Genomic DNA, 12,322 nt, shown 5'->3' on the forward strand with positions numbered 1-12,322 from the left:
CAACTCGGATGCCCCTGCCCAGGCTTACTCTTTCCCGAGCGTCCACGCTAATGTCAGAGACTACACGGAGGCGGTTAGGGCGCTCTGTGGCTCAGATCACAATCTGAGCACTGAGCCCCTTGAGACAGAGGTGATCGTGAGGCTAGGGCAAGGCAGGAAGCATGGGCGGTTGTGGATTGCAGACGGCGCCAACTCCTCAAGCTCTGCACCCTCTCTCTCCGACGTGAGGGCACAAAGCATGGCCAGAAGCCTTCCCATACGTGCATGGCCTACTCCAACACTGTCGCGGGTCGACAAACTTCAGGTAATTTTGGTTTCACTCGTCGTACATTGAACGTTACACACATTGATCAGATTTGCAATACTGAAACATGTGATTGAAACACTGCAGGCCGAGCTGGCAGAGACAAGGGAGACGCAAGCGCACCTGACTACAGAGCTGGAGGCCACGAAGAAGCGGATGGCGAACATGTATCAGATCATGCAAACCATCGGGCAAGCATCGGGTGTCCAAGTGCAGTTGCCAGCTCCAGCTCCGGTTCGACACTTCACTCCTGTGAGTATGAAAGTTTAATGCGTTCGTGCTGTTGGGATTGTCGGCCTTCGTGCCGTTGTTTCTTGCAGGTTGGAAACCTCCCCGTGCAGGGGAGGTGCTGCCGAAATTTTCAATTTTGAGTCTAACACATGCAATCTCTTCTCTTTTGTGCAGCCTCCGTCGGCAGGTTCAAACAATCCCGCTAGCGTGTCACCGGCGGCTGATCACGTCAACCCTTCGCCGCAGTCCGGTCCTTCACCGCTGTCCAGGGGGCCACACCTGCAGTTTTTGTCGCCGCAGTAGGGATGTTGAACTTTGTGATGTTGAACTTGTAATAATAAACTTGTGATGTTGAACTTTGGTGCATTTGTGATGGATTTTCGATGGATTTATTAAATATGCGTGTGCTTGTGATATATAATGCATGTTGGTGATATAGATGTGATGATTGATGTATATATATATATATATATATATATATATATATATATATATATATATATATATATATATATATATATTGTCTGTTACAATGGAATGTAAAAAAAATTTGCAATTCTCGGGGTCTTTGCCGAGTGCCATAGGCAAGGCACTCGGCAAAGTTTTTTTTTAAAAAAAATTTCTTTGCCGAGTGCCGCGGCACTCGGCAAAGTATTTTTTTTAAAAAAATCCAGAAATTCTTTGCCGAGTGCCTAAACAGGGACACTCGGCAAAGAAATTATTTAAAAAAAATAAAAAAAACTTTGCCGAGTGCATAGACAGGGGCACTCGGCAAAGTAATTTAAAAAAAAATAAAAAAACTTTGCCGAGTGCCTGGTCAGGGGCACTCGGCAAAGTACTTTTTAAAAAAAAAATAAAAAAACTTTGCCGAGTGCCTGGGCAGAGGCACTCGGCAAAGTACTTTTTAAAAAAAAATAAAAAAACTTTGTCGAGTGCCTGGGCTGGGCACTCGGCAAAGTAATTTAAAAAAAATATTTTTTTTTGCCGAGTGCTGGGTTGGGCACTCGGCAAAATAACCGTTAACGGCCGGCGCGCAACGGCCGAAAATATTTTGCCGAGTGCCGCCCCAAGCACTCGGCAAAATTATTTTTTATTTTGCCGAGTGCACCGATAAAAAGCACTCGGCAAAGACCCTTTGCCGAGAAAAATTTTGCCGAGCGGACTTTGCCGAGTGCTACACTCGACAAAGCCTTTGCCGAGTGCAAAGGGCTCTTTGCCGAGTGTAAAAACACTCGGCAAAGCCGCGGCCTCCAGTAGTGGTGTAACCACACCTGCCACCATCTTACTTACGCTTTCGTCCTCGCTTCGCGTAAAAGGATTAACCCGGGGATAATGGGATAGACTCTATAAGCCTTATATGTTGGTCTAACCCACCCTAAACAACCAAGGTGGGACCAACCTCCCCCCTCCCACAATATCTCATTAACTTGCACATGAGCCACTATATGCTAAATTCCAAACTAGGCGGGGTGTGACATAGTGTTAGATTTCTTCTGTAAATATATTACTTATATATAATATTTATATGTTCTTGCTTATATGTTTCATACTTGGAATAATTACATCTTGAATGAATGTATATAAAAACAACTTCAATTTTAAATCCTATGCTACCTACATTACCTATTTTGACACTTCACCACACCTCAACTTAATTCATGCCCCGCCTCTGGCCAAAGGTGCATGTATATGCCTTTGTCATAGTTGTGTGATTACATATTATTTGACCATTGTATAGGAATATATATTCGAGGTTTGGCAAGCCACAATGACAAGAAGTCATAAACTGAGTTGTCCTCGGTGTGAGAGATTCTAATATTATTTTGTGTGCCCCACCTTGATGAGTTGTGGGGGATGATATACACGGTTGATCCATTTATCAGTCCATGTGCCTATAAAGCTCAATCGCCACAATCAACCAACTTATCCACCCAAGGCTAAAAATAGAAGACTATACCAGTTGATAGGGGGAAAACATGCATCTCGGCCTATAGCTGGGAGCGAACTAGAAATGTCTTAATCCATGCAAAGTTCCAGCCCCAATGCAAAAACCTTTTAGAAATGGGATGCACTAGGAATTCGAGCTGTATAATCTGCTAAACTGCCGCACTGCTTCCGATCGACGTAAGGATGGTTCTGCCTCTTCACAATTCTGTTCTTTGCGTCGTTTGGATGGTTATCTACTTGTCGGATTGGTCTTCATTAGTTAAACTTTGGTAATCTTCTAAGTTTAATTTGGATGTGTTTGGGCTTGGACCTTGGATTCAAGTAGTTTGTAATAAGTGACCTGATTCTATCTTGTGTAGATGAAGCCGGATTTTTATCCATTATCTAACCAAACAATTTGAGCTGAACATACACACCCCAAAGCAAAAAAAGTACCATAGTAGTAGTTGACGGTGCTGTGGCACTACTAAACTAAAATTTATTATTTTAGACTTCTCTTCGTGTGACTCCAAAGTAGATAATTTTTTGACTTAAATTATGTTTCTTTGACTCTATTGCAATCTAATTCTTGTGCCCAACATGAAAAATGCATATGCTGTTTTTTATTAGATAATCCTGGCCCGGTTTGGCTCCAGATCAATCATATATCTATTCTGGGTTAAGCTAGCTAATATATAACTTGTGCCCGGTTTTAGCTAAACCGGGAGCGTTTTTGTAAAGCCAGACACGTACGAATTTCATGCAGTGGTTCTCCTTATTTCCTCATTTTTCTCACGAGTCGTAGTGGCCATAGGGCATGCATTGGCATGTTCCGGAGTCGTGGGATGACGCGGCTATTGCGGGGGGCATGGCGTGCGTGGGCGTTGTGGTGTTCAAAGCCACGATCTTGTATACTTTCTATTTAACGCAATAGAGTCAAGAAAACACTGCTGTTGTTGTAGCTCCAAAATCCACTTGTGTTCGTGTGTGTGTTCCTGTGTATATTTGGGTTGATCATCGTCGACTCCAGCGATGGACGCTAGCCGTGGAGACGTCATATGTGCCCTGCCATGTGAGGTCATCACTCATCACATGGCTTGGCCAAGTTTTTGCCATCGCAATTGCAACCACCCTGCCGACAGGCCAGCAGCAACGCAGACGGCGAGCCATCGCTGCTTGCCTGGATATCCACACCCGTGCTCCTCTACAAACCCTAGATGAACCATAGTCCATAGGTTGGAGGATGGTGAAGCATTGAATTCAGAGCGTGATTACAATCTGTTCCTTCAGATACTTCGAATTGTGGCACATATATATCAGAAACCATATTGTACACAAAAGCTTTCAAAGTTGCTTTGCGCCGAGGATTGTCGTTTGCCCCACAAAAAGGATACGTAGGGACTCAAGGTCAAGTATTGAGCATCACTAGTCCACTTCCACAATAAAGCGTCTGGAGTGTCCAAGAGGGCTGTGCGTTCCACCAAAAGTTCCAGATGTGAAATAATCCAAATTTGCATGAATAATAATGGAAAGCCCACCAGAGATGTCTCGAACCCAATGCAGTTGGAGAGCCACTCTTTAACCGTATGGGAGTTGCGAATGTGCTTGCTGACCACAACATGTAGCCTGTTCGTTTCGGCTTATAAGATTGTGGATTATAAGCTGCAACAATATTTTTCTCTCACACCAAACCAGCCAGCAGTACTTCTGGCTTATAATCCACAATCGTTTCAGCCGAAACGAACAGGCTGATGAAGGCTAGGTGTAATCTCCGAGATGGAATGACCATCAATCCACTTATCTCTCCAAAACAATGTCCAGCATCTAATACCAATCCTCACTGAAAGAGAAGCCTCGAATAGAGCCACAACTGCCTTCACTACTACAGAAATGAACTTGCGCAGCGTTGCATAATTGGCCTCCGTGGCGGGCACTGTTTTTGCCCGCCACGATAATTCGGTGTCCGGCCGGCCACTGAGACGCCCGCTGCGGTAAATGATTTACAGCAGCGGGCAACCTTATTTGCCCGCTGCGGTAAATCCCCATTTACCGCAGCGGACATCTTAACGCGTCCGCCACGGTAAATCGATTTACTGCAGCGGGCAACCTTATTTGCCCGCTGCGGTAAATCCACATTTACCGCTGCGGACATCTTAACGCGTCCGCCACGGTAAATCGATTTACCATGGCGGACGTCTTAAGATGTCCGCCACGGAAAATACCCTATTTTCCGCGGCAGACATCTTAAGACGTCCGCCACGGTAAATCGATTTACCGTGGCGGGCGTCCTAAAATGCCCGCCACCTAAAATGTGGACGACGACCGGATTCAGCCCAGATCTGACGCCCGACGGTTTCCTTAAAAAAAAAAGGGAAAATGACTTCTCTCCCAGCTCGGCTCCCGTCGCTTTCCCAAGCCGCATCGGCGCCCCTCTCGCAAGCAGCGTTCGCGCCCCACCTGCTCAAGCCCGCAGCGTCCGGGGCTGCCTCGCCCGGCCTCCGTGCGAGCCCCGGCTTCCGACCGCGACCTGCTGCGCCCCTAGCCCCACCCGGCGTCTGGCTCCGCTCGTCCGCTCGGTGCGCGGCCTTGGCCGCCCTCCCCTGCGCCGTCCGTCCCTACTCCGCGCACGACCTCCCCCGGTGCTCCGTCAGCTCGGCGGTGCCTCGTCCGTGACGCTGCCGTGTGCTCCTCCCTCCCCTCCGGTGCCCCCAGCACGTGCGCTTGCTGCCTCCTCTTCCCCGAGTGGCTCTTCCCCGTGCGCTAGGGTTCCTCCTCCTCCCCCACGGATCCTCCATGAACGACGACGGCGCGGGGCTAGGGTTTCAAATCCAGTGAGTTCATCTCCCTCTCTCCCTCTTCCTCTCCATCTCCCTCACTCCTCCCTCTTCCTCTCTCCAGATCCAGCGACGGCGACCTCTTCCTCCACGGATCCGGCGGCGGCGACCTCCTCCCCCACGGATCTGGCGGCTGCACCCTCCTCCTCCGTGGATCTGGCGGTGGAGCGACCAGATCCGGCGGTGGATCTCCACCACGGCCACGACGCTGGGACCTCCACCACGGCGGGCGAGGACGCGTCGACGCGGCGGGATCCGCGAGGAGGCACGGGGATCCGCGAGGAGGCGTCGGCGTGGTCCCCTGCGAGCGACTGGCGAGGTGGTGGCGGCCGTGGGAAGTCCGGATCCGTCGCCGGTGGGCTCGAGAACGGGCTCGCCGGTGGGCTCCTGTTTTTTTTTTGTTTTTTTTAAATGATTAACCGCAGCGGGCATCCTAACGTGCCCGCCGTGGTAAAAGTATATTTACCGCGGCGGGCAAAGCCGCCCGCCGCGGTTAAGCCACGATTTACCGTGGCCTCTAGGCCGCGGCGGACGGCTTTGCCCGCCGCGGGAAACCGAAAATGCCCGCCTCCAATAAAGTTTGTGTAGTAGTGCTTGTTCAATTGCGACCGAACCCCTCACATTGTTACATGGTCTATGACTATGCATATTTGGTGGTTTACGCACCTAGAGTGCAGGTTTACTTTCTTTTATTGAAACTAGCAGAAAATTACCCTAATCAATTCAGTCGTCTATAGTATCTCGTGACTTCAATTTGTTTCATCCCACGGTTCACCACATACCTTATCGTTTGATCCTGCAAGCACCGAAGACACCATGTGTAAACATCAATAATCGATTGATTCCCATTGAATATAGCTGGTACTCCATGCCATTAGTGAAATACTGAAATATACTAGTACTTAAATTCTCGTACATTCATGACATTCACATACTCGTGCGTATATATGTAGACATGATTTTCGTTGAATAGGCTTCTTATTTGTCATGTCCATTGTAGGTTGCCACTTTTATTTTTTGCTCTAGCTGGCACGAGATGAGTTTTGTTATGAGTGTGAGGCATCGGAAACTAGAGGAAGTGAAACCAACATTTAAGGCTTGTTTGGTGGGGTTTAGGAGGCTCCAGCTTCAACACTGTTCATGCATTGTTAATGGCTGATACTTTTTTACCAATCGACCAACATATATAGGTACACAAGGCTATAGTTCAATAGTAGCATCTCTTGTTGGTCATGTTCATATAGTGTCTCGCCACCTTAGTTTCTAGGTGCTCGAAGAAAAGGAGCGGAGAAACGTGGGACGGTTACAGTGAGTTTCGGTGGCATGATTAGAGCAAGCCTAATAATACAGCCGGCTTGCTGGCGGTAAGGTTCCTTACAGTGTTCTCTCAGCCCACTCATATAGTAGTTAGCTTTTTACAGTTAATACATGGCCCACTTATCTCTCTCACAGACTTTCTTGGTTCTTGTGCCCAAGCCGGCTGTAAGCTTACAGCCCGCTTCTCCTCTCTCTCCTCCCCTCTCTCCTCCACCTCAGCATTTAGTCGGCTTACAGCCTGCTATTATACTTGCTCTTAGACGTGATGAGAGGCTTGATGATTTTTTCCTTCGTTTACGCAGATGTTTGCGTATCATTGTATATGAGAGGCTTGATGTGAGTGAGAGGCATCGGAAATAGAGGTGAAGCAATGACTCTGATAAACCTATGAGTCATGGAAGGGATTAGGTGTCAACCTGTGACATGTTGTACATAGAAGCGATTGACTTACTAAAAAATTTTCAGAAGCAAAAAAAAAAAAAAATCACTGCTGCTCATCAATGGCCGAACAACAAATCAACTGAAGCTTACACTACCGGAATCCTTAAGTTTGCCGAACGTTTTTATGTTTGCCGAGTGCATTCTCTCGGGCACTCGACAAACAGCTCTTTGCCGAGTGCTTTTCGAAAAACACTCGGTAAAATTAAAACACTCGACATACATGTTATTTGCCGAGTGTTTTTATTAAAACACTCGGCATACCAGTTATTTGTCGAGTGCCAGATCCAGCGCACTCGGCAAAGCCCCCACCCGACGCAAATAAACTTCCCCTGCCCCCCGCTCCCCTCTCCCGCACCCCTGCACGCACACCCCCTCCTTCCCCTGCCCCCCATTCCCCTCTCCCGCACCCCCCGCGCACCTCCCTCTCCCGGCCCTCCTCCCTCACCCGGATCCGGTGGCGCCGCCCCCCTCCCGGCCCTCCCTCTCCCGGATCCGGCGGCGACGGGCGTGGTGGTGGTGGCGGGCTTGGCTGTTGCGACGGCCTGGGCGTGGTGGCGCTGTGTGGTGGCGGCACGGCGTGGTGGTGGTGCAGCATGGTGGTGGCGCGACGTTGTGGCGGCGCGGCGAGAGGGAGGAGAAGACGGCGACTTGTTTTTTTTCTAAAAAATTGTTTGCCGAGTGTTTTTTGGGCACTCGTCAAAATCTTTGTCGAGTGTCCGACAAAAAACACTCGGCAAAGTTAGTTTGCCGGTAGAATTTTTACCGTACACTCGACAAAGAATTTGCCAGTGTTTTAGTGGCTTTGCCGTGTACCCTAGGCACACGGCACACGGCAAAGCTCCGTTCCGGTAGTGTTAGAAGAGTTAAACTAATAAAAAAAAACCGATGCATGCACATAATGATTACTTCAGGATTGAGTACTGTAGCTACAAGTGACACTTGGAGACTGAAGATTCAAGCCACGTAGTACTGAACTGCAGTTGCTGCACTTGCCGCTTAAGAGCTGCCAGCCAATGTTCGCATTGCAGAACAGAGAAGTCAGGCTGGCAGAGATCGATCAGCTACCTGACCAGGCACCCGAAAGTCCTGCGCAGATAGAACAAGACACCGGAAAGTCGTGTGACTACATATTATTTGGCCATTGTTATAGAAATATACATTCGAGCTTTGGCATGCCAGACAAGGGCAGAAAAAGTCATAAATTGAGTTGTCCTCTGTGTGAGAGATTCGAATATTATTTTGTGCGGTCCACCTTGATGAGTTGTGGGGGATGATATACACGGTCGAGCCATATTTATATCAGTCCATGTGTGCCTATAAAGCTCGATCGATCGCCACAATCAACCTACTTATCCAGCCAACGCTAAAAATAAAAAGACTATACCACACAGCTGACTGGGGGAAAACATGCACCCATATAGCTGGGAGCAAACTAGAAATGAGGTGCAGTGTTAATCCATGCAAAGTTCCACCCCAATGCAAAAACCTTTTAGAAATGGGATGCACTAGGAATTCGGGCTGTAGAATTTGCTGAACTGGATGCTGCTGCAAAGGGCCGCGTAGTGCAGTCTGCTTCGGATCGACGCCTCCAGCAGTCCGCAGAAACCGCCAATTGATCTGGCAACGGGCAGAAATAAAAAAGAAGAAAAATCCCCGGCTATTTCAGTTGGAAAACCGGATTTTCAGTAGGTAGGACGTGGAGGGACCTTCGCCCAGCCGGGTGCCCTAGGCGAAGGTTAGGAAGATGATAGATGGGTCCAAGCAGAATTAGGGTTTCATCAATGCCTTCCCTCTGCACAGGGCAAAGTCCCCCTTTTATAGTACACTGTTGGCTACTCTCCTACTTTACATTTTTGCCCTTAGACAGCTAAGGCACATTCCAGGAATATCCTCTAGCAAATGCAAACTGCTAGGGGTAACCTCAACAATGTTTGAATTCTAACTTTATTTTGCAGCACAACAGCAAGGGGGAAGTGTTTGCTAAGTTTGTTGACAATGGTCGAAATGTTTATCATAATGTTTTCATTTGGGTTCCTAAAGTTCCTGTGACTAACATGCAAGGCCCCAAGAATGTTTGGGGACCTAAAACTAGGAACTAAACTTGTATTGCAGGCATACTCCTCCGGTGGGTCAAGTTGGGTGCTTAACAGCGGTTGTACAAATCATATGATCGGAGAAAGGAGTATGTTCTCATCATACTCCCCAACTACAAATTCAGATGAGAATATTATATTTGGTGACAATTCAAAAGGGGGTGTGATTGGACTTGGTAAAGTAGCTATTACACTTGATCATTCAATTACAAATGTCTTACATGTTGATTCCTTGAAGTACAATCTGTTGTCTGTCTCCCAATTATGTGAGATGGGCTACAATTGTCTCTTCACGGATAAGGGTGGGAAGTCTCTAAGAGGGAGGATTCCTCTATTGTCTTTACGGGTCGACTCAAGAATAAGCTTTACCTAGTTGATTTCAGCAAAAGTAAAGCTAAGCTTGAGACCTGTTTAGTGGCAAAATCTAGCATGGGTTGGCTATGGCACCGCCGACTAGCTCATGTTGGGATGAGAAACTTGGCCAAACTTCTAAAAGACAATCACATCCTTGGATTAACCAATATTCAATTTGAGAAAGACAGGATTTGTAGTGCTTGCCAAGCCGGAAAGCAAGTAGGTGTACCTCACCCACCAAAGAGCATCATGACCACCACACAACCGTTGGAGTTAATTCACATGGATCTCTTTGGACCGGTCGCCTACCTAAGCATCGGGTAACAAATATGGTCTAGTTATTGTTGATGATTATTCCCGCTTCACTTGGGTGTTCTTTGTTTATGATAAGTCCTAGGTGCAAGAGAAAGTCAAGATATTTGTGAGAAGGGCACAAAGGGAGTTCGGTCTTCCTATCAAAAAGATAAGAAGTGACAATGGGACAGAATTCAAGAACACTCTAGTTGAAGAGTTTCTTGATGATGAGGGTATCAAGCATGAGTTTTCAACTCCTTACACCCCTCAACAAAATGGTGTAGTAGAGAGGAAGAACCGTACACTTCTTGATATGGCAAGGACAGTGCTAGATGAGTACAAGACGTCGGACCTCTTTTGGAGTGACGCCGTCAACACCGCTTGCCATGCCATCAACCGCCTCTACTTACACAAAAAACTCATGAAGACTTCATATGAGCTTCTAACCGGTAAGAAACCAAAGGTGTCATACTTTAGAGTATTTGGGTGCAAGTGCTTTATACATAACAAAAGACCCAAAACCTCTAAATTCGCACCTAAAGTTGATGAAGGCATTCTTCTTGGTTATGTATCAAATGAGCATGCCTATCGTGTCTTCAACAAAACCATGGGTAGAGTTGAAGTCACGGTAGATGTGACATTTGATGAATCTAATGGCTCTCAAGTGGAGCAAGTTGATTCAAGTGTTGTAGGAAAGGAGGATCCACCATGTGAAGCAATCAAGCAAATGACTATAGGCGATATTAGGCCACAAGAAGATCGAGCCACTGATGATGAGGATCCCTAGGATGTTGCTACACAAATTTCCGCTGACGTACTCCATCGACATGGGCAGCACTCACCTGCTGAAAATCAGCAGGGCGGCAGTGCCGCCCCATCCACCTCAGCAGCAGTTCCTTCAACTTCTACTCCACCATTTCAAGGGCTCAACCTGGAGCCTATCTTTGAACAAGAAGAAGCTAAAAGTCCAAAAGAAGAACAAGGAGGTGTTTAGCATCCAAGACTATGTCAAACTATACAACGGGATTACCCCGTTGACAACATCCTTGGGAGCATTCGAAAAGGGGTAACGACTCATTCACATTTAGCAAATTTTTGTCAATATTACTCGTTTGTTTCCTCTTTAGAACCTCTCAAGGTAGAACAAGAACTTAGAGATCCAGATTAGGTCATGGCCATGCAACAAGAGCTCAACAACTTCGAGAGAAATTAAGTGTGGAACTTGGTGGAAAGGCCCAATACCAATGTCATTGGTACCAAATGGGTCTTCCGCAACAAGCAAGATGAAAATGGCGTGGTGACAAGGAAGAAGGCAAGATTGGTGGCCCAAGGCTTCACTCAAGTAGAGGGCTTGGACTTTGAAGAAACATATGCACCGGTGGCAAGACTTGAAGCAATTCGAATGCTTCTAGCCTTTGCTGCCCATCATGACTTCAAGTTGTACCAAATAGATGTTAAGAGTGCATTCCTCAATGACCCAATACAAGAGTTGGTATATGTGGAGCAGCCACCGGGGTTTGAAGATCCCAAGTTCCCCAACCATGTCTACAAACTTCAAAAGGCGCTCTATGGGCTTAAGCAAGCACCAAGAGCATGGTATGAATGCCTTAAGGAATTCTTGCTCAAACAAGGCTTTGAAATAGTCAAAGCTGATCCTACACTCTTTACTCACAAAGTTGGAAATGACATTTATGTGCCAAATATATGTCGATGACATAATATTTGGTAGTACTAACCATGTGTATTGTGATGAGTTTAGTAGAATCATGACTAAGAGATTTGAGATGTCCATGATGGGTGAGATGAAGTTCTTCCTTGGATTTCAAATCAAGCAAATGAAGGAAGGGACATTCATTAGCCAAACCAAGTACACCCATGATATGCTTAAAAAGTTTAACATGGTGAATGCCAAGCCTATCAAAACTCCCATGCCAACCAATGGACATCTTGATCTAAATGAAGAAGGGAAAGCCATGGACATCAAGGTATATCGCTCCATGATCGGCTCTCTACTTTACTTATGTGCATCTAGGCCGGACATAATGCTTAGTGTGTGTATGTGTGCTAGATTTTAAGTCAACCTGAAAGAGTGCCACTTAGTGGCTATTAAAAGAATCTTGAGATATTTAGTACACACTCCTAACCTTGGCTTGTGGTATCCCAAGGGCTCCAAGTTCAATCTACTTGGCTATTCAGATTCCGATTATGCCGGTTGCAAGGTAGATAGAAAAAGCACCTCGGGGATGTGTTAATTCCTTGGACGATCCCTAGTGTCTTGGAGTTCAAAGAAGCAAAATTGTGTAGCCCTTTCCACCGACGAGGCCGAGTATGTTGCAGCCGGTGCATATTGTGCTCAACTACTTTGGATGAGGCAAACCCTTCGTGATTTCGGATATCAATTCACCAAAATCCCACTCTTGTGTGATAATGAAAGTGCCATAAAGCTTGCAAACAATCCTGTAAGCCACTCAAGAACCAAACATATAGACATCCGACATCATTTCTTGAGAGACCACGAAATCGAAGGA

The sequence above is a fragment of the Miscanthus floridulus genome, chromosome 17, assembly GCF_019320115.1.
Source record: "Miscanthus floridulus cultivar M001 chromosome 17, ASM1932011v1, whole genome shotgun sequence".
Lineage (NCBI taxonomy): Eukaryota > Viridiplantae > Streptophyta > Magnoliopsida > Poales > Poaceae > Miscanthus > Miscanthus floridulus.